Raw genomic sequence first — 23878 nt, 5'->3', positions numbered from 1 at the left:
CCTCTCCAAATTGTTTTTGGGCTGCATCAACTCATTTTTGGCCAATTTCAATGAAAATGGTGTCAAAATGCTCAGGAGATCCTACTGCACCAAATAAGCTGGAGCCCTAAGGAATTTTAAACATCACCCTTTTTTTTACCCCTATACAGCCCATCCATAATTGATTTACTAAATTTGTTGATTTAGAAAACAACATAAAATTTCAAAGTAATTATGGTGAGTGGTGACCATATACAAGTCAATTTTTGTTTGTATGGTGTCAACTAAACCCTGGAAGGATTTTGTTGGGTTACATTTTTATGGATACTTCCATGGTCGACCTTTTCCCTCAAAAAAGGCAGCGGTAACGGAATTACGAAAATGGTAACGGAATTACATTTTCAGACATTTACCTGGAAAAATTGACATTTTTTAACATTTTGAACATCAGATCATCAGAAATGGATGTGTTAACACTTCAAATGTTACCAACTTTAATATCAACCATAATACAAATCCTGTTTGTCAAATTAAAAACTTTTAGGGGGGATATACCTCCTAAAAATGCCTATTTGGAAAACGACATGACACTGTTCTTTTGAATAACATGGTATACATGCCAATATGCAAGTCAGTCATTGTTTGTGTGGTGTCAACTATATCCTGGCAGGATTTTAGGGGGTTATGTATTCATGGGTACTCCATACACAACCTTATAAGTCTAATAATAGGCAGCGGTAACGGAATTACAAAAATGAAAATGGAGTCACATCCTTGTAAGTTTACCTGGAAAAATCACAATTCTTGAACATCAGATTATCAGATATGGTTGTTTTAACACTTCAATGTTAATATCAACCAAAATAGAAGTCACCTGTATGGTAAACTGAAAACTATTGGGAGGATATCAAATTTTGTTTATATGGGAAAACAATATAAAATTTCATGGTGGGCGACATTCATGTATAATTGTTAAGTCAATCTTTGTTTTTATGGTCACTGGTTTCAAACTCTGTAGTCCTGGCTCAGTTTATGAGATAAAGCATCCTATAAATCCTTTACTTGATCAAACTGTAGCCTCCGGAATACAGGTTGTAATTATGTAATTCCGTTACCAATGTAATTCCGTTACCAATGTTTTAATAGGAATACGTTGAACTATTTCAGAAATTGGTGTTTTAGGCTTTAAGTAGACTGATGAAGGAAGAGAATTTATAATTACAGAATAATTCAGCAAGAAATAAGCTCATGAGGTAAACTTCTTTCATATTTCGGTAACGGAATTACAACAAAAAATGGGCAGATTTGGCAATTCTCTCCTGCAAATACCATAACCACTTGTACAAAGTGCTTTACCAATTAAGATCACAGGGTTAAAACATGTAAAAGTAGAAAGTATACATAAGAATAAGTTTTTGATTCAAGGATTTATTGAATTTTGTAAAATTTAGCCAAGGATCCTTTAGTCAAACCAAAAAAATGTTCAAATTTCAAATCGGATTTTCAGGAAAACCACTTAAGTTATTCCAAAATGGTTTTCAGTTCCTTACAATTTATGAATTTGTCCACACAGGAAATGTAATTTCATAGAGGTTTGATAAACTTTAAATTTTGCTGTTTTTGCCATCTCTCATACGGAATTGCCCATTTGTCAGCAATATTAGACAACTTTGAACTTTGGAGTTGAAAAAAGGCAGTATCAAATCATTGTAATGCTGTTTGTAATCTTTGGTATTTGGCCATTTTCCTTCATATAGCCAATCAAAAAATAATATTTGAAAAAAAATAGTTGTTAATTGGCTAAATAATTGTTAGAACTTGAAAATTTGATATATTTAAACCATTTTAACATTTAAAACAATCACATTAAGATACTCTGATTTTGCACCCTCGTGAAACCCACTTGTGTACCCTGATTGTGAAACAGCCCATATATAGTTTTCCATACTTTAAATGCTTTCTTCACCCTGATTAACCCTCGCAAAGGCTCAAAATCGCTAAAAATGCGTTTCCACTGCTCAAGTGTCACATCTAACCCTGAATATTTTCTTTGAATAAATGTGATTTCTTTACATATGTGACCCCTCGGCACAACTGAGCCCTGAAGTCGCCAATCATCATTTTTGAGATATTCAACCAGAATATTCTGCTTGAAATTAGCTTTAAAATGATGTATATCATGTCTATAGTACTTGACATTTAAGTAGTGAAAATTCAATAAAACAGTCAATAAATCCTTTGTTTCCTATTGTTTATTGTTAAGTTCGATGGAGCATATCTCAATAGTGGCACTGGCGACATCCGGGCTCAGTTGTGCCGAGGGGTCACATATTTGTTGTTTTTTAATTAGATAACGCACCATCATATTGTTTATCAACATTATTTTTTAGTGATTAAAACGTCTTTGTGTAATTCTAAAATAAATTGCACTTTCCACCAAAACGCTGTGAGCTATGTTACCCCTTTTTAACACACGTTATTGGAAAGAAGTAAAACAGAGGTATCAATGTAATTTGCGGTTTTTGAAAGGAAACACTCATACATTGTAGGTTTTTAAAAATCACAGTAAAAATCGTGATGCTGTAGCATTTTTGGCACAGAAATGTTGTAAACATTGAAATTTCGACCGACCATGTTAAGATTGGTGAGCTACGTTACCAGGATTCTATAGTATGCACTTGTATTACATAATATGTGAAAGCTACCAGTGGTCAAACCCCATTTATATTAGAATTAACCAACATAACGTTCTAACGTTCGCAAATCACATTAAAAATATCAAAAACCAGTGAACTACGTAGGTTTGCTAGGTAAATTCAAATTTGCCATCAAACTGCATCATTTTATATGGGTCTTTCCATGAAGTTGAGCCACACACACATTATTGCTATGTGTGATCATAAAATTGGCTTTCTTAATTAGACCACACCAGCTTTGATAATGATTTTGAGTTTATCTTCCAGACTAAACCAGAGGCTTTCAAATGACACCAAACTTGGGGCAAATTATTTTTAATGTATTTCTTTATTTTCGGTAAATTTGATGGTGTCCCGGGGTAAAATATGGTAAATTTTGTGACATGAAATATGAACATTTTCCAAATAAGTTTTAGAAATTGAAGAAATGTATCTTTTAAATTATTTTATTGAAAAGTTGGTCAAAAACACATGTAAAATCATAGGAATAAATCACATTTTCAATATCTCTTCCCTATTTCATGTTATATAGCTAATAAGTACAAGGATCAAGATGTAACTGTGCGGTGTCCCACTTTAAAAATTTTGTTACATCTTGCACATGTGTCTTGCTTCCATAATATCTTTCACATGAAATCAAAATTAAATTAAATTCATAATATATGACTATGGTTATAATTTAAATACCCTTTGAAGACAATAGATTTGATCGTTTTTCAGATTTGACACAAAATGGAACAAGATGGGACGGCAGTGTCCCATGTTACATCCTGAAAATTTAAGGAACGCTCTTCCATAATTCACTGATAATCTGGATGCAAGATTTAAATACTATCCTGGTAAAAATACTTGTCCAACACACTTTTCAAAACCCAAAAGAGATCACCCATTTAACTTTATTTTGTGTGAGTTTGCCACCTTTGAAATCATGGTGTCCCATGTGTTACATCTTGATCGGTCGTCAAGCAAAATGTATTATTGAATGAAAATATTAATACATTTAGTTAGCCAATGACAAGTTTGCAATGTGAGGACATTTCCTACCAACCATAACAATTTGGATACTTTATGCACAATATAAATACAATTATTAGCATGCATCAATTAAGATGTAACAGGTACACGGTGTCCCAGTTACATCCTTATTTTTCCCACACTAACTCTATGGGAGTTGATATGACTCTCTCCAAAATGTTCATTCACTATAATATTCTGTCATAGTAAGTTTGAATAATGTTTAATAAAGTGTAAGAAATCACTTGGAATGCAAGATATTTATTTCAATTCAATTTGAATTTTTTTTCATCATGTCACACTTTGTGGCTCAACTTCATGGAATGACCCATATATCAAATTAAAGCCCTTGAGTAAACAAAGCCAAAACTGAAAACCTTTTTTTCATAGCACTTTCCGTAGCAAAGTTACATCTTGTCAAAGATTGACTTTCATCAAAAAGATTCAGCTAGCAAAATTCCCCAAAGCGGCATTTCGGGGGTGTTTCTAGATCTTAGTCTCATTATGGTAGCAGCTTTTTTTTTAATGGAACTGCTATCAAAATCCCTCTAAAATTCCATGTGCGATTGTCTTATCACCATAAAAAATCATATATTTGGGTCAAGTGAAGTATAGAAAACATATTTATGTAGGTTTCCTTCTTCGCCAGTTGTTTTAAATTTCTATATGTAAATATGCATTGACATTGTCGGCGAATTTGGCTGACTAGCAAATGAGTTTTAACTAAGGTTTGCCTGGCATACCTAAACTATGTTACTGTGAGCTACATTACACACTCATTTACGCATCTTCAAAACTTCTATGAACATGATGAAATGGTGAAATCTGTTTTGGGCCAGAGCCAAAATTCCTGTTTGTGGCGGAACGGAATTTTGATAGACCTTATAAATTGTAGCTCTGTGACTGTTTATTTTATGGATTCTTCATGTTCTTAATATAAACAAGCAAGTTACAGACTACATTCACACGCAAGAAAAATAGTCCAAAGAATCAACATGTTGCCACTGTAACACAAATTCATCGATGTGGCAGGACGGAATGATAAACTTCAGGTCGCATGTTATGAATTGGTCATCTTTTGTGTAACATGATGTAAAATGAGAAAAATATCACCAATGTTGATTCAATTCAACACAACTTTTAATGAATACATTTTAGACCATTATACGTATATATTTCTGGAAAGCTTATTACAAGGATGCCAAATCAACAAAGCATAACATCATAATACAGGGTGGGTGAGAAATATACAGGGTGGAACAACAACAAAATTAGCATCTTTCTTGTCATGGTGAACCCCATATTTTTCCTTTTCTGAAAGCTATGTAGTTCAAAATAAATATGGATTCAGAAAGACATTGCATGGGTCCTTCAAATAAATTAGGAAGAACGAGTTTAGTATCCCTTGCGTTAAACATACAGGGTGGTCAAAAATTGTAAAATAATTTCACAATTTTTCAATCAAAACTTTTTTCCTTCATTTCTGGCACTAGAACTAATAGCATAATTGAATTCCTCATCAAATTTCCTTAAAAATATGTGTTCTTTTGAATAAGCAGGGTGACTCGGGCAAGAAGATAGTCCATTTAGAAATGTCGGAGCATAGTATGCACACTTTGTACAGTAACATATAGGGAAAACTGTCTTAATTAACATTTAATTAGGCAATTAATTGGTTACATCTTTTGTTACAGTTGATGTACTATGAGGTAGATCTACAATCCAGGATGATATATGTGCAATTTGAGGTCCATGCTAGTTGTACTTTTCAAGATACAAAGGTTTGGAGTTTGCCATATTTCCACAATTTTGTGTATAACCCTATGGGGCTCTCCCTAACCGGCTCTCCCGAACCGGCTGGTCCATTGACACATCTTACATATTGAGGTATCTCAAAGTACTTGTCCAATTGACTTGGGTTTTTTTGTATTTGAAAAAGAACATAATTATCTACAAAATGACACCAAACTTTCTACAATAAGTATTATACTTTTAGAATAAACCTAACTTGGAAGTGTGGAAGAAAGCGTTTTCATGTTACGGCTGCTCCATTTTTGGGTGACCTATTTGTGACATGCGACCTTCATGTATTTGTGAACACAGTACATTTATTGAATTTTTATCAAAAGTACTGGGATAAAACATTGATATTAACTTCAACTATCCTTCTTTTGTTATGGAAGGAATTATAAAATTCACCTCCCTCTTTATAGTACGCTCATTAATTTTTTTTAATCATGTCATTGTGGCGGGATGCCAGCAATAGGGGATGGATAAATGGCGAGTTAAGTGACGGTAAGTTATGGGCGAGTTACTGAGTGTTAGACCATTGGGCGAGTTACTGTTAGACCATTGGGCGAGTTACTGTTAGACCATTAGGCGAGTTAATGTACTGTTAGACCATTGGGCGAGTTACTGTTAGACCATTGGGTGAGTTACTGTTAGACCAATGGGCGAGTTACTGTTAGACCAATGGGCGAGTTACTGTTAGACCGTTAGGCGAGTTACTGTTAGGCCAATTGGCGAGTTACGGTTAGACCATTGGGTGGGTATACTGTAGCTTGGGTGGGTTAAGGTGTGGTGGGTAGGATAGAGCGTGGGAGTTTGGTAGGTAATTTTGGGGTCATTCAGGGTCATCTGCGGTCAAATCACTATAGATTGACGTAGGTTTATGAAATTAGGTGGGAACGAACACTGAAGTGAGACAAAAATGTCAAGGTCATTTTGGGACCATCCAAGGTCAAATCGCCATAGATCGTTGTATGTTCATGAAATTTGGTGGGAATGATTACAGAACGAAGACAAGAAATGGCATGGTCATTTTGGGGTCATTCGGCTATATGACTAAACTAAGTATCAGGACTCTATCAAAAAAAAAAAAAATCCAAAAATTACTTTGTTTTGTGTGGGGGTGAGTGTGTGTGTAGGGGGGTGGGGTAGGATTCACTAAACGCAAATAGTTTCTTGTGTTTTCATCATGGCACAGAGATCAATAACAGGATTGGCACAAAGAATAGATTCCTATTTTTAAAAATGTTAGTTTTTACTGACCACATTGTCCTCTTTTAATTGCCAAACAAGTGAGGCAAAACAAAGAAAATTACTATTTCATTCCAGCACCTATACAATGTGTGTGTTAGCTCGCCAATCATCTTATTATATTAAAATATTGGCGTAGTTTCACACAGCTAGGACGAACAAACAAGACGTAAGACTAATAGCGATATGCACACTGATTAGTCCCAAACAAGAATGTTTGGTAGACTCATAACCGGTGCGATCTTACCTTTCCGATGTTGATTAAGATACTTCTTGCATCGATCCCGAGATGCGGAAAAAACCAATAGTCATTTTGTCCCACATAAATGAATAAATAACAAAAACCCGATCCCCGAAAGTGGACTCACCCATCCGGTGACGTCACACACGATAATCATCCCTTATCCGACTTGGGCAGCCCCTACTCGGTCAAACTATTTCCCCCCCTCACGGCCGGGAAACAGAAAGACTACGTGAACAGACAAAAACCCCTGAACTGAAAGTACAGTGGTTAAGAATAGAAACACTGGTCCTTACCATGTTGGAATTCTGACTGTCTGAAATACACCTGGTACCCAACCACCATGTTATCGCCCAAGAACTGCCCTGGTGAACTTATCGCCTGGTCGTTGGCTTACGTTTTTGTAGTAAACTGACGAAAAGGACGACGGGTTCTTCCAGGACACAGCCTGACAAATCTCCTCAATGGGGACCCCCCTATGGTAGGCCCACGATGATGAGATAGATCTGGTTGAGTGGGCCTTGGGGCGAAGCGTCTTTGTCGCCCGAGTCCACCAACACCTGGACCAGCCACCGTGCCAGAGTCTGCTTAGCGGCTGGACCGTGCGGTTCAGCGTGGGTGATAAATAAGCGGTCATGAGCCCCTCTTAAGGTTTGTGTTCGGCCAAGGTAGTGCTGTAGCGCCTCACCGGGCACCACAACCTGTCTTCGGGTTATTGACGAACCCTGCCCAATACTGGGTAGGGAGCTAGAGGGCGAGTGTCGGAATGTACTTCGCTCATTTTTGCAAGGAAATCCGAGGCGAAGAAACAGCGTCGCTCCGTTGTTAGTAAATACGGAGGCTGACTTGAGACTGCGTGCAACTCCGAGCAGCGCCGTCCCGGAGCCAACGCCAGAAGAAAGGCCGCCTTAAGAGTGACGTATTTAAGGGGTCGCTTTTGACAGGGGCTCAAAAGGGGGACCCTTAATATACTCCAAGACTGTGTTGAGGTCCCACGGGGGGACCACCTTCCTTTCCGGCGGGCGCTCGTTGAACATACCGTCGAGAAGAAGACTTAGGGACCCATCTGAATTGATAGTCGACCCGTCTTCAAATCCCGATGAATCGAGAGAATGGCTGACTTGTAGTTGGCTATCGTTGCCTGCTGAAGTCCTGACCTGAACTTTTCTGTCAGAAAATCTGCCACTAGAGGCACAGGGGCTCTAGTGGGAGATGTATTTCTCTCATCGCACCATGCGTAGTAGGGAGCCAAACGCTGACTATACGACGGAGGGTAGACTCGTCTACCCCTGGCGATGAGAGAAGCTGCTTCTGATGAAAAGCCTCCCACCGCCGCACGTTCCCTGATAAGCGCCATGCAGCTAACTGCAGGTGCTCTAGTGGTAGACTTGGTACCTCTCCTCCGGGCATCCGGAGTAGATTTGGTAACTCGGGGAGTACTCGCGAGATCCACCATCGGTCGAAACCACAGGTGTTTCGGCCAGAACGGTGCTATCAGAATGACGTTGCAAGCCTCCCTCCCGATCTTGGTCACTACCCTTGCGAGCAGTGAGATCGGGGGGAAAGCGTAAGCAGTCATTCCTCCCCAGTCTCACGGACAGAGCGCCCACGGCGAATGCCTGTGGGTCTGCGACCCTCGAGCAGTACACCGGCAGCTGATGATTGCGATGAGATGCGAACAAATCGATCGAGGGGTGGTACATCACCTCGAAGATCGTCTGGGCGACCTGCGGAGCAAGGGACCATTCTGTAGGTCCCGACACCTTTCCTCGTGACAGATCGTCCGCGAGGATGTTGGTGACTCCGCTATGTGCATCGCTCTCAACGTAATCTGCCTGGCCTTGCACCACCCTATCAGGCGTGAAGTGCGTGCAGGCACAACCGTGGTGACCTGGTGCCCCCTTGTCTGTTGAGGTAGGCCACCACGGTTGTGTTGTCTGTTTGGACAACGATATGAGATCCCACGATCACCTTCTCGAAATGCTGGAGAGTTCACTCCACTGCCCAAAGTTCGAGAGGGTTGATATGGAACTCCGTCTCCGTGGCCGACCATAGGCCCGAGACTGAGTCCCGTGGATGTGGCCCCCCAGCCCAGCTTTTGACGCGTCGGTCGTCACTACGTGGCCTTTTACCGCTGGTGCAGGAAACCTGACACCTTGAGTCAAATTGGGCTGATGGGTCCACCACCAGAGTTCCTCTCGCGCGATCTCCGACATCGGAACGCGAGGGATATTGGGTGACGACTGGGCCTGTAAAAGGCTAGAAGGTGTAGTTGTATAGGCCTCATGTGAAAGCGGCACGGCACGAGGTCTACCATACTGGCCATAAGGCCCAAAACCTTCATCCATGCCACAGCGGGTGCCCCTCTGACTCGGCCAAGAGTCGGGCACACCTCGCCATGTTCGTCACCCTCTCGGGTGAGGGCGCCGCGATCCCCTCCTTGAGGTTGATCTGGGCCCCTAGGAATAGTGGTGTCTGCGTCGGGACCAAATTGGATTTCTTGACGTTGATCAGAAATCCCAGGTCCCGCACCGTACGGACTACTAACTCCACGAGACACTTTGTCTCCAGCGGGGCGTCCGTAAATGAACCAATCGTCCAGGTAGCAACACATGTTGACTCCCCTGCGCTTCAGGTACGCTGCCACCGCCCTGACCAGGAGTGTAAACACTCGGGGGAGGTGGACAAGCCGAATGGCAGGCATCGAAACTGGTAAGTTTGACCCTGTACCTTGAAGCGTAGAAACCTCTGATCTTGAGGTGCGATCGGAACATGCAGATATGCGTCCGAGAGATCTAGCGATGCCGCCCACATACCCTTGATGGGGCAGGCTAGCACCGAAGCGAGAGTCTCCATTCTGAACCTCTTGGGCCTGATGAACTCGTTCAACGGCTTGAGGTTCAGAATGAACCTCAGTCGCCGGTCTTCTTTGGAGCCAGAAAAATGTGCTCCAAAACCCCTTGGTGAAAGGGGGTAGACCGGGACAATCGCTTGCTTCGTGAGAAGCTGAGTGACCTCTGACAGTAGTGCCCGACGCTGGGGGCCGTCTGGCGGCACTACCGTGGACCTCTGAATCGCAGGCAGGCGACGAGGGTGGCTGGTAAATTCCAGCCTGTAACCCCACTGACCACTGACAATACCCAGGCGCCCGGTGAGATGGCATGCCATCTCTGGGCGTAATGTAACAGCGGCCGCCCACAGGGGAATCCCTGTGGAAGTCCAAGGCCTGCCGGCATGGACTGTCGACCGCCGTGCCCTCAGGATAGGACCGATCTGGTTTGCCACCCTTAGAAAAAATCCAGCACTACTCTTGCGCTTCCCAGTTTTTTGGGAGGTGCTGGAGTAGCCTCGGCTCGGGTGTAGTCTGTGGTGCTGGCGTCCTGCTGAAGCGGAGCTGGCGCTGAAGAACGCTTAGAAGACTTTTTCTTCTTGTGCTTCTTCTTCGCCTTACTGCCCTTCCCCTTGGTCAGGGCAGCCTCTGACTTCTTCAGAGTGCTCTCATTGGTGGCCTTCTTTGCCCGGTCCTCTACCGGAGCGCAAAAGGCCTGTCCAAAGAGTAGCCCCTGTCCCACCGAGTCTGACTTCTTCATTGCTTCAGCAAAGTCGGAGCCATAAGTTGACTGGAGGGACAGACAGGCATTCTCCCGGCGGCGAGATGACATCCTATGGGCTAGGCCCATAGAACTCTCGTTGAGGTTAGCTGTTAGCACCGCTAACAGATTAACCTCATGGAAGAGTTCCGGCGTTGCCCGTGGTCGTTCGCTACCTTCCTACCGAGGTGCTCGGCCAGCGTGGTAGCGACGCTAGAGACTCTGATAAGCGAGCGTGCTCGCTTATCGATGAGCTTTAGCTCCTCCTCCCACTGGGGGGGAGCACGACCCGCGCGCCTTGGCCGCTACCTGCAGTCGCTTGGCAACGTCTGGATCCATGTCAGGGACCCCTGAGGTAGGTTTCGTAGTCCTCCTGCGAAACACGCAGTGGAAGCGTGCAAGCACGCGGCGTCGAAGCTCCAGCGAGCCTGACAGCCCTACGAAACCTACCCTTGAGGTCCGCCGGGAATGCAAGTGCGGGCGACCCTTGGTGGACGCGCTAGCTGGGCATCCTACTGAAAAGATGCCCTGGTCCTCCTGAATGGACTCCTCCTGAGAGAAAGCCAGGCCCAAACCTTGGGCCACACGGCTCATCACCTCAGCGGTGTCCGTGAGGCAGACCATTGCTAGCGAGTTCCTCACGGGAAGCGGGGAAGGATACCTGAAGCTACCTGCACAGCCTCATCAGACTGTGAGTCGCTACTGGTTTCATCTTCCGACTCCTTTCCCTCGCCTTCAGACTCTGACTCACTCTCTGATGAGGAAGAGATCTGACGACGGGCATCTGAAGGTGGACAGGGAGGTGTCGCCACCGTGTGGCTAGCCAACTGAACACCAGCAGAAGAGGGAGTACTCCGCCAGACCCCGAGATGCTAGCCATAGCACCCGGGATCCGCGACGCTCTCGCTGCTGTCGCCTAGCCATAGCAGCGTCGCGGCCTACCCTGAGCTGTATCAGGGTTAGCCACTCGCCGCCCAGCCTGGGTAACAGCTGGCTGGTGGTACTGCTTGCCCAGCGCTAGGCGGCACTTGCCACGGTGCTAGACCGTGGAAGAAACCTCCCTGCGGCGGGTACCACGGCGCCTTCCCTGTCGGTAGCTGACCCTGAAAGGATCCGCCACCAGGGAAACCCCATGGAGCGGCAGTACCAGCACCGCCTCCCCCGTTGCCACAGAGACTGTGGCAACCAGGACAAAGTACTGCGGTACCTGCGTGGTTGTAGCGTAGGTGCCCGGTAGGGCTCCCGGCTGCGCACCACTGTACCCATGCCTCACAGCGTTCCCCGCTAGAGGATCAAGCCGTGTGTATGGGTACCCGATATACTGGCTGTCCCTTGGCTAGAAGGAGCTTGCCTAGTATCACGGGTAGCTGGCGTGTATACCCCGATCAGTCACCTCGCTACCTGAATAGGCAGTATCAATCAATGGAGCCATGCTCCGCTGAATAGATAGTGATCGATCATAAGAGGGTAATTGACCTATTGACTGTAATGGATCACCAACGCTCTGCTGACTCTCGAGGACATAAGTGGGTTGTTGATCAGCCAGGCTGTTCAAACTACCTACCCTAACCTCTTGAGCCTCGCCCAAGGTCGCTGTGTGTGGCGGACCACTCACGGCAGCTATGGGCGCGTGCATAGTGGCTACCACTGAAGTCGAGCCGTCGCTCGGCTCGGTAGCTGCCACCGTCTGCACTTGGGTCGCTGTCCCGTGAGAGACTGCGAACCCAACCCGGTATAGCCGCTAGCCAGTCCCGGAGGACAGCCGGCAGCCATTCCAAGGCCCAGGGTATCACTCGGCGGTCCCGCCATGGAACGCTGCCGTGTGACAACCCCAGTTGGTTCTGCTAAGACTACACCCGAAGCGTTAGCCCCGGTATCGTCTCTGCTAAACCCATGCACGTTTTCATTCGACCCTTGCGGGAACGAAAGGCGTGCTGCGTGTCGTGGATCAACCCAGGCAAGCCCGGGTTCCACTGGCACGCTGCGTGCTACAGACCAGCCGAGGCAAGCCCGGAGGTCCGTTCGCACGCTGTATGCTAGGATTCAGCCCAGGCAAGCCCGGGTACCCTTGGCATACTGTCCATCGCCGGCTACTTCGCGGGTGCTAGACCCGCTCGTTCGCCAGCAATAGACGGGTGTCCACCTTCAAGAAACTCGCTAGAGATCTCACTGGTAGACTGGTACTCGCCTGTTAGGGCAAGTACCGCCCTGCTGCCTGCTACTAGCTTAGACGGTTTGTCAGTGCTTTCGCTTGCTGCTAGGCCTTCGGGCTCGCTAGCAGTCCCCGGAGGGTCCGCCTGCTTGCCCGGGACCGGAGCCCCAGAGGTTACCTTTAGCGTGGCCCTTGCCGGCCAGCGCTAGTACCTACCATATCAACCTTACCTGTAGCCTTCTGTTTCTTGGTCTTCGTTTTCTGTCTGTGTCGAAGTCCCACACGAGCGCTACATTCTAAATCTTCGAACTGTACGTCCGATAAGCCTATGCAAAAAGATGCACACTTATTAAATTTAGAACAATCCCTATGGGTGTAGCAGAGTGGATGTGGGTCCCACTCTGCCACAAGGGAAGGGCAGGATTGACAAGGCCTGGACATGTTGTAGTAATCGGGGAGCGTATAGCACTACCCCCCCGAACACAAGCTCAAGCCCAATAAGCAGACCCACACGCACAGTGGCTGTCGCAGCTGTAGTGGTATGATATAAAATATATATACAAAGGGATGAAAAACTGAAAACCTTTTTCTATAGATTTGTCAGGCTGGTCCCTTCGGAAACCCACCGAACTCTTAGCAGTAACTCGTCATCTGACGCGTACTGAAAGATATAACGATAGAGCACACCATAAACATAGCGATAATCACTCACCATAAATGTATACACAGTACTGTACAAACATCTATTGTAACTTACTAGTCTGCTATAGTTGTTTTACGTGAGAACAAAAATAAAATGGCGTCCTAAAGGCGGCCATTTTGAAAAGCGTGTGTTCCGATACTGACGGAAACACTCATACAAGCTAAGTTTTTGGATCGTTTTTGTCACTTTTCTAGCGAAAAATGTCGTCAAAACTATCTCGCTAGCGTACTATACTGGTTGGTTTTTACCTCAGGTGTAACAAACAAACTGTATATCTCGTCCCTTGGTTCGTAATGATACTTAGCGTTGGCAAAGAAAAATCCACACGTCTATCTCATCTAGAAACCAAGGAGGATAAGGATGATTATCGTGTGTGGCGTCACCGGATGGGTGAGTCCACTCGGGGATCGGGTTTTTTGTTATTTATTCATTTATGTGGGACAAAATGACTATTGGTTTTTCCGCATCTCGGGATCGATGCAAGAAGTATCTTAATCAACATCGAAAGGTAAGATCGACCGGTGTACTGAGTCTCAATGATTCATTAAAGGGGGTCTCCGGTAATCATAACATTATGCCTTATATGTTAGAAAAATAATTATCAAGCACGAATCACATGGTTTTAATTAAAACAAACTCATATTGACCATAAAAACTAATAAAAAACAGTCGGCTCTCAACACGCGATATTCAAATTTCCCGAAATTGTCTAAGTGCAATGACGTAATGGTTATTTGTGCTCAATTGTCGTCAGCCTTCATTGTATTACTGGGACGTCATTGCACTCGACAATTTCGATGCCCGGGAATTTTGAATATCGCGTGTTGAGAGACGGATGTTTTTATTCGTTTTTATGGTCACTATGAGTTTGTTTGAAATAAAACCACATGATTCATGCTTGATAATTATTTTTCTTACATATAAGGGATAATGTTATGATTACCGGAGACCCCTTTAATGCACGCAATGTGTTTAGCCACCACTCGATCAGTGAAATCTGAATAAAACTGGAGATCTCTGGTTTTATTACAAAAACTTTTACTGTAATTAAAGCTCTTCCAGGTTAGTCTAAAGTTCACATGCTGTACACCATTGAGTATTACAATCATGCAAAAAGTAGAAATGTAACTTTAAAAAAATGTTCCCATTTGTAAATTTGAATTACAAACTAAATTCACCAAATGGTCTAACCATAACTCGCCAAATGGTCTAACTGTAACTCGCCAATTGGTCTAACAGTAACTCGCCCACTGGTCTAACAGTAACTCGCCCAATGGTCTAACAGTAACTCGCCCATTGGTCTAACAGTACATTAACTCGCCCATTGGTCTAACAGTAACTCGCCCAATGGTCTAACAGTAACTTGCCCAATGGTCTAACAGTAACTCGCCCTTAACTTACCGCCACATAACTCGCCAACTAACCATTCCCCCAGCAATAAGGCTATTTTCAGGGTCTGTGGTGTAAAACATATTGGCCCTGCCACATTTTGAGATGATTTTTTTAAGCTCAGGAAGGGATGAAAATTTCTTTCTCAGTTTATATTTTGCAATAATTTTTCATTGAAAGTGAAAGAAAAGACAATTTTGTCAGTTTTAAAGTGAATCAATTGCTTTTTTTTCTTGATTTTGACATGGTGGACTAAAATTTTTTTTTTTTGTCCCTTCCGAAACGTAAAAAAATCACCTCAAAATGTGGCGGGACGGAATTTTACACATATTTTAATTTATTTCTTTATTTTGCAAAGTCCACTGACATTTTTTTTAGTGCTGAAATTGTCTATACAGACCATAAATACCATATAATACCATAAACAAAAAAATTCTATCTTTTTTAAATATGTACATGTAGTAACATCAAATTTAGCAATTCCGTCCCGCCACACCAAGAGGGCGCTACATGTGTATTTAATTGCTTGCAGTCCGAAATTGACAGGCAAATTTTACTTTTTTTTTGCCGATTCATAATCTTTGGTTAGTACATGTAGCCTATTAAACCAGAGGAGAAATTCACAAGGGAGGACTGTGACAATTTCTAAATTTTAGGTTGAGTGATGACCATTTTTGGCTCTGGCCCTTTTACATTTCACTCAAGTGATCTTTAGTTTGCTTTTTATGACCTTGGATTGAGTAAAACCAGTCCACTTTGTAGTCGGTAACGTAGCTCACATTACATTGAGTTTTACTCACTTTTAGTGTTAAAAAACATGATGACTTCCTGAAAGAAAAATATACAAGTGGTGTTGGCAATCTTTTACATCTGAAAGTAGTGATACATTTACTCTTAAAAAACACAACAGCAGGTCTTTTTGAACAACTTTTATCTTTTGAATTTTTATAGTGGATTGGCACCGGATTTTGTAGAATGAGCGATAAGGCTAAGCTTATTCACATGTATTTGCGGCATGGTTGTTGAATTTTGCTACTTTTTTTTACTGTCTTCAATATATAAATGAATCATGGAAATCGCCAAAAAAACTCATGTACGCGTTTTACAGTTCATACATTCTTTAACTTTAACTTACATGGGTTAATCAGCAAATCTACAAGTCAAATCCCGGCTAAAATACCTGGCAAATTTAATTCCCCGTTCCACAAAGTTCAAACCATGCTTATCCCAGACAAAATCATGAAATGCATAATTGACAGCTCGTAGCCCTTTGTCGCTGATTGGGATAAGGGCGCATAACACTATAAATTGGGTGGTTTTTTTTTTTGGGGGAGGCTCCGAAAGTCGATCCTTGCAATAATCAGGTGACATGACTCTAAATAGTCAGGTGTTCTATTTTAACATGAACTCACACTCATCTCCGCTGCATCATCAATCTTGTTCATCTTTCACTGAATGAACTTCCCCTTGCCTGGAGGTGTGCAGTGAGCCTAACTATTGTGTGTTTATTGAGACACTCAATTCAAGTTTGACAATATCGACTCTTACTTCAATGTGAGTCCCCATTTAGCTCCATTTCTTGTGTTTCCTGTGATCCAGATCTGGCTGGCTAGCCTTAACCGTTGGTCAGTGCCGTAGGTTGGAGGGGGGGGAACGGGGAGGGCACGTGTCATGGGCGCCGTCTTATGGAAGTCGAATCGACCAATTTAACCACCTCCCCCCCGATAGATCATTTTGTGCGCCCGGCCATGCGGCGAAAGTCACAATTTTTGACCGTTTTAATAATTTTTTCAGGCCACATTTCAGTTTCATAAAATCATAACTAATTAGTAGTATTCAAATTTTCCTGCGTACACGCAATCGTTTCAGGGGGCAGATAAAAAGTAAAAGTGAAGCGAAGTATTAGTGATGTCAATTCAAAATCAAATGAAGTCAAATGTTCGGAATTTTACATATCCCACTCTTGCGTGCGTTGACTGCATTCGTTTTGCGGGTTACTACATTTGTCTCTTCCATTTTTAAAACAAAACAAATTTAAAGAAGTATTTCGTGATCCTAGCATCATCATTTTATAACATTTTTCACTAGATATCTACCCAAAATCTCTAATCTTGTGTTCACGAGTTATGCATGATTACGTGTGGGAAAAACAAAATTAAAACCAAAATTGGTATATCAAATTGATTCCAAATAAATTGGAATGGAAAGATAAATGTTCTCATGCAAAAACCAAAAAATTTGATGCCTGACGTCATCATTATTATGCAATATCTCGAGTCTTTTATGTAATCATAGCGAAAAAGAAGACCTGGCCTCTGAATTCTTAATCATTAAGGTTTCAGACTATCAATATCCATTGGTCAATTGAAACAAGAAATGTCTTTAAAAAAGACAATGCCTCCAAGATACCAGTGGGCACCTTTTGTTATTAGTTAAGGAGACACTTATAATGCTAGCTTTAAGGTAACGCTATTGGATATAGATTTTGTCTGATTGAAATATGTGAGTCCATTCTCTCCTGATTACAAGACTGACAATTTTATTTTAATCGGATATTCGGTTACCAAAATATATGGCCTGTCAAAATGGCGCGAAACCAAGAAGTTGGCAACAAATTTCTTTTATTTTTGATATGCAATGATGTCAGGTAGGCCTTATTTTCTAATTATATATGCAAGAATTGTACAAAGTAGAATGTTCAGATCGGCTACAAAATAAGATATAAAACCCATGAATGCCTTTTTCCATGCAAATTTCCATTTGCATAATTAATTAGGGCCCTAATCAACTTTTCTAATAAGTGGCCCAAATTAATTATGCAAATTGAAATTTGCCAAAACGCAACCGTAATTTTGTAGTAGGTCTACAGTGTGTGTTCTACCCATGTACCATGCCTCAGTAGGCCTACTATAGCTCTTTTAATTGTATCTGAAATCTTTACTTTGCATAATTCATACATGTAATTAGAAAATCATCTGGCACCTGGACTTGTCAAAAATATCAAAAATAAAAAGAAAGTTGTTGCCAATTTTTTGTTTTGGGTTCGCACCATTTTGACAGGCCATATCTCAAGAACCGAATGTAATCTACAGGGCATAAGCTTTAACATATTATTTAAATAGAAAGAAAATCTAAATTTGTGCATTAGCCAATAGGGCAACGGTCACCTAAAGCCATCTTGCAATCTTGCAGATAATTCTGATGTATGAAATAAGACCTTCAAACTTTCAGATATGAAGAGTTCCAGATGCAGGCAGCCGTTTCTGTTTTTAAATGCATATATGCCTAAGTTGTATCAAGAGTCATTTCTCGTGGATTTTTTGACTGAAAATTACGATTGTAACGTTTCAGATTTTTTTAATGCTTGTTTATTATATTTTGTATTCAGGACTAAAATAATATTAATATTATTATATTTAGGGAGGTCTTTTTATAGGTCATTACTCAGGCTTTTGTATGTGTAATTGAATAAAAAATCAAAAACATTATTGTTTTGTTTTGTTTCCTTCATTTGTGCTTTGTCTTGCATCGAAAGGGCCAATATCAACACCTTGTTTGTAAGAAGTATTGTGTGGGGAAAGATGATTCTTGCATTTTATTTTTATTTTTATCTTAACAAACAAAAAGCAAATTTCTCAGTCAAAGTCTTGAAACGGTCATGGGTATGCATGCAAAAATATTGCAACAGTACTCAGTAGAACATAAAACACAACCACGCATGGGAATTGGGGAAGCAAATACTTTAAAACGAATTATTCGAATTATATCAACGCAATAAAATTGCAATACTTTAGTACATGTATTTGAACAGCAATGCCCGGGCAGCAATGAAGCCGGCCATAGGCGCGGCTAGGCGTATCATACCATACATTGCAGTTCGAATGCATCGGATCATGATTGTGGCCTAGTCGAGCCTAGCATGCATGCCAGTCGGTCTGCTGACTCGCCGTGGCACAAAAATACCTCCAATTTTGCACAAAACAATCCATGATGTCAAATTATCACATCCAAAGTGTCGCCATGAACGTCAGCTTCAACTTCTCCAGCCAAAGTTTTTGCATTAATAATCAGGTTTCATGTAATCATGAAATTAAACCTTGTTTGAGGTGTATTCCCATTGCCACAGCATAACGGTTTTCCAACTTGTCTTCAACGATAAAGCTGCTGATCACACCGAAGGCATTGAGGTGGTGTGGCTGCTGATGAGCGCTGAGGCTACAACCTATAATTAAAGACCGAATTAAAAAAAGACTAGTTTGCGTCTGACGTCATGACAAAGGCGCGCCGTGATTGGTTGCTGACCTGCGCAGTATGGCATTTTTGGTCTGGTTTACAGGACGGGATACGCAAGCTAGTCTTTTTTAATTCGGTCTTCAATTATACAACATATGAGTTTGAAAATATTCTAATGCATAATTCATTAACTTGATAGACCCACGCCATTGGCGCCACGTGCTAGGCGTTTCTAGAATCCTATAGAATAAGATTAATTTTAATGCTAATTTATTGCACATGCTGAGGAAGCGTGATTACCTTTTGAACATTCGGAAATGGCGATAGGCGAATTTATGTATGGCGCAAAGAGGTGGGGGATATATATTGGGCTCTCGATATTGGGCGGAAATTAGAGTACTTGTCAGAATATAAATTTGTATAATCGGCCTACATGCCGCGCAATGTGCGGCATTTTAGGTGTAAATTTCAAAGCATACTACCTCCTGCGGAGGCAGAAAAAGTTCTTTCAAGGTAACCTAACTCCAGTTTTAGAGCCTTTTTGGGGCGCCCGCAACGGCGGGGCACCTTATTGGCATGACTTTGTGAAAACTTCTAATTTCACTCATGCTAGATTTACTTCGCAATTGTTTTCCTAAAAGTATGCCAAGCTTAAAAATAAAACCACAATTTTTATTTTATTAATGTTTTCTGATATGCACGAGATAAAATCTGTGCCAAAAATCGCTTGCCCCCCTTTCGACCTATCAAAAATTGCTTGAACCCCTCTCGCCCTGCCAAAAAAGGCTTCCCCCCCCCCCCCCCTTTGGCCTGCCAAAATTTCTCCACCCGGGGGTACAATCCACATAATTATTGCACCACCCCTTATGGTGTAGCTCAACATATTCGTGCATCTGTGATTTGTTGTTGATTTTCTTATTTTTTTAATTTGTTTGCTGAAACGAATAAAAATTATAAACATTGAAACATAACTAGAGCGGTTACCGCACCATAGCTGAACCATGGGGCTTTGGCAGTATATTGTGGTACATGTATATATATCACCCCTTTATGACCCCTTAATGACCTTAAATGAATATTAAATTATTTTAAACATGTTTAGAATGTCATAAGGATCATTGCATTTAAATTTCAGCTCAATTGAACCATTTTTATATACTTGACCCCTTTATGACCCCTTAATGACCTTAAATGAATATTAAAATATTTTAAACATGTTTAGAATGCCATAAGGATCATTGCATATAAATTTCAGCTTAATTGGAGCATTTTTGGTTGAAATGAACTTTTTTGACCCCTGTGACCCCTTGGATGACATTTGACGTTAGGAAATATTTTTATCATATTCTTTACTTCTTTCTCTTTCATTTGACACCACTTGGGGGTTCATACCTTCGTGGCATTTAAAGATATGTCCATTTTAGACCAAATGGTTGGTAAGTAAGTAAGTAAGTAAGTAAGTAAGCAAGTAAGTGAGTAAGCAAGTAAGTAAGTAAGGGACATAATAGGCTGATACCATTTCATGGTTCAGCAAAAAACATATTCGTGCATGATTTACATAATAGTGATGTGCGCCCTTATGCCAATTAGCGCCACAAGGGCTACGAGCTGTCGTTTCATAATTGGCCGGGAAAAATTATCGCAAGTCTGAAGTTGCCACATGTCGGGATACGAAGCTGCCAGAAATCCCAGAATAACTAGGAATTTGCCAGGTATTCCAAGCCGTGATTTGTAGATTTGATGACAAGCATATGTAAGTTAAAAGTTGAAGAGTATATGAGTTGTAAAACTTTGATATTTTCATGATTGCCAAGACGGTAAAAAAAGGTTGCAAAATTCAACAACTGTGCTAGTGCACTTTCAAGTTTCAGTTTCCCACGCGTTTGAATGGGAATTGAATTGTGTACTTTCTCAATTGTCATAGGAGCATATTTCATCAATAAAAGTTTGAGAAATTGATGTCGAATTCTATATTGTTTGGTAATAATGTAATAATGTTGATCGCAAAGATCGGATATTTTTATTCCCGATTCGAATTCTGAACCCTTCGCAAGGGTGCAGATTTCGGCAGAATTTTGACGATAATTTTGCCTTTTTGGACACTAAAATGCATTGGATCCTTAATTTTGTGGATTTCTTTTAGAATACCCTACCACTGTAGATTTTCAATGGGGGTCTTTTATGAACGACCCATACACATACAATGTACACTGTGAATGTAAAAAATGGTAGGGTATTCTAAAAGATAGCCAATTTTGTTTCAACCGAGTCTTAAAAGCACAATAAGGTTGGTACCACTTTTATAGAGGTTATCCGTGTTCTATAAGCTGCATATCCTATCAACGACTGCTATACCTTGTTTAGGACTTAAAAAAAAAAGTACCTGCATGTCATGGCATGTGCAAACATGACTGTTGCAAAATAGCCCGCCAAAGTCATGCAGGTAACTCCGAGGTCATGCATTGAATCATTAAGTGTGTATTTACCATTGACATCCAAAATGGCGTAAGCCAGTCCTAAATATCAGAGATGTAGACTTGAGTCGAGTGACTTGGACTCGAGTCTGACTCAAGTCACTATTTTTGGGACTTGTGACTTGACTTGCAACTTTTGCAAAATGACTTGACTTACTTGTGACTTAGACAAAATGACTTGGACTTGGACTTGACAAAAATGACTTGTCACAAACGCAAGTCTGGGGTTACTTTCCTGTAAATTGAAATTTATGGATGTACCGTAGAATTTGTGAATATTAGTAGGCCTATAACTTGTTCTTGAACTACCAATGTGACCATTGTATATAATTATAAATAAGCTTCACTATTATAGTGATTAGTGTATCAGACTTTGTTAGTACTGTACTCCGAAACTCAATTTGATTTCCGCCATATTGAATACCCATCAACAAATCACACCATGACCAACTGGTGAATAGACTTGTAGTGACTTGTGACAAATTGTGACTTACTTGTGACTTGACTTGCCATTTGATGACTTGTGACTTGACTTGCAACTTTTTCAAAATGACTTGACTTACTTGGGACTTGGACAAAAGGACTTGTGACTTGGACTTGACTTGCAAAAAATGACTTGTTGACATCTCTGCTAAATATACATAGGTACGGCGTATATAGGACTGGCAAGCGAGTCTAAACTGTGCGGAGTGTGCCCATGGTCATGATGGTGCCTGGCAATAGCCATAATTTTTTCCAAAGTTCCTTTGACAGCGTTAACCATCGCGTATACAGAGGCGTACCGTGGCCACTCCTACCCCGCGGGGCTGAAGAAAATTCAATTTTGCCACCCTTCCTCAACAGTCAACAGCAAGAAAAGGTTGACCCAATTTTTTTGGGGCAGTTTGAAAAAGTGAAGAGCACAAAAAAAAAGGATTATAGGCGCTAGCGCCCTAAACACACGTTATATACTTTTCAAATTTTTTCCGTCCTTTTTTCTTTACTAATTCTTTTTGCCGCCCCTTCTTCAACTGCCCCTTTGTTTTGCCGCCCCTTCTTCCGCCACCCCTCGTTTTGGCCGCCCCCTGCTCATGGTCCAGATCTGCTTATTTTGAGGCTTGCATGCAAAGGGCCAGCAAAAAAAGTAAGTCAGGCCATATACCAGCAAAATTTATTTCTTGACACCCCCCTGAGAAAATGGTTTAGCGACGGCATTGATTGCAGATATCATAACCGACCAGCGATGATCCCCCTTTTCTTTTTGAATAGCTCTTACTTGACTTAAGGGATCCAAAATGAGCGTTTATTGTGTTTCGGCAGTATTTTTTGTGGGACATGAGAGCACCTCAGACCTATCGAATTGCATTCTGAATACGAAGCATGTCTTTCTGATATCAAATAATTTTCATTTTTTAAAAATCACAATATAATACAAATTTTATGACAAATTATAAAAATTTGATATTTTTCAAATTTTGATATATAACAGTCCTCGAAGTAAATTATATAAATCTAATGATATATTCTTAAAGTGTATGTAGCAGGGAGGAAAAGCCGACGGTCAATTGAAATTTTTGACCTTTCATATTGAAGATATGGATTTTTTTCCCAAAATGACCTAATTTTTTTGGTGTTTTGGGGAAAAAATCCATATCTTCAATAATCTAAAGGTCAAAATTTTCAATTGATCGTCGGCTTTTCATCCCACCTACATACACTTTAAGTATAAATCATCAGATTTATAAAGTTTACTTCAAGTACTGTTAAATATCAAAAATATCAATTTTAATGATTTGCCATAAAATGTGTATTAATTAAATTGCGAATTTCAAAAATCAAAATTATTTGATATCAGAATGACATTCTTCGTATTCAGAATGCAATCGATATGTCTGATGTGCTCTAATGTCCCAAAATAAATACTGTCCAAACGTTCATACCCCACCCCTTAAAATCATAATGTGTGATTTCTACTTTTTGCATTGAATTGCATGATTGTAATGTCCGAAGGTGTACTAAATATACTATGTGAAAGACCACAGAAAAACGAAGCCTGAAGTACTTTAATTACAGTAAAATTTAAGAGTTTTTATAATCAAACCGGAGATCCCCAGTTTTATTTGCCAGTTCCCCCATACAGCTCCACAGTTCAGGTTGGTCTGAACCCAGAGGATGATTTAAGGAAGCCTCATCATGCACTGTAAAAGTGTTATCACTAGAGTTTCAACTGCCACTCTACTTTTCAAATCCCATTGTTTTAGAATTGCCTGTGTGTCATTATTACTTGGTCGATTTCAGATCTAAAGTGATGTATGCATGAAGGATAATTCACACCTTCTGTAGATAACATAAAATGTGAAATCGACCAACTTTTTGAAGGTGTTTTTTA

At 41.3% G+C, this 23878-nt stretch overlaps 2 protein-coding genes across 5 annotated transcripts in view; one reads left to right on the top strand and one right to left on the bottom strand.

The window, feature by feature from the left end:
- LOC140171366 (kelch-like protein 25) overlaps window positions 1-23878 on the bottom strand; it is a 171084-nt gene that overhangs the window by 44772 nt on the left and 102434 nt on the right. For 2 of the 3 annotated variants that reach the window (XM_072194790.1, XM_072194644.1), the window contains exon 1: window positions 15939-16036. The exons of the other annotated variant lie outside the window; for it this stretch is intronic. The gene's annotated coding sequence lies outside the window, so the exon portion shown is untranslated. Of the gene's footprint in view, window positions 1-15938; window positions 16037-23878 lie in introns of those variants that run through there. 3 annotated transcript variants of the gene reach the window in all.
- Window positions 20670-23878, top strand: part of LOC140171204 (kelch-like protein 25) — a 42706-nt gene continuing 39497 nt past the window's right edge. For both annotated transcript variants that reach the window (XM_072194454.1, XM_072194531.1), the window contains exon 1: window positions 20670-20789. The gene's annotated coding sequence lies outside the window, so the exon portion shown is untranslated. The remainder of the gene's footprint in view (window positions 20790-23878) is intronic.

This window comes from Amphiura filiformis, chromosome 1 (assembly GCF_039555335.1).
Source record: "Amphiura filiformis chromosome 1, Afil_fr2py, whole genome shotgun sequence".
In the NCBI taxonomy this organism is placed as follows: domain Eukaryota; kingdom Metazoa; phylum Echinodermata; class Ophiuroidea; order Amphilepidida; family Amphiuridae; genus Amphiura; species Amphiura filiformis.
This window is presented reverse-complemented; position numbering and strand designations above follow the sequence as displayed.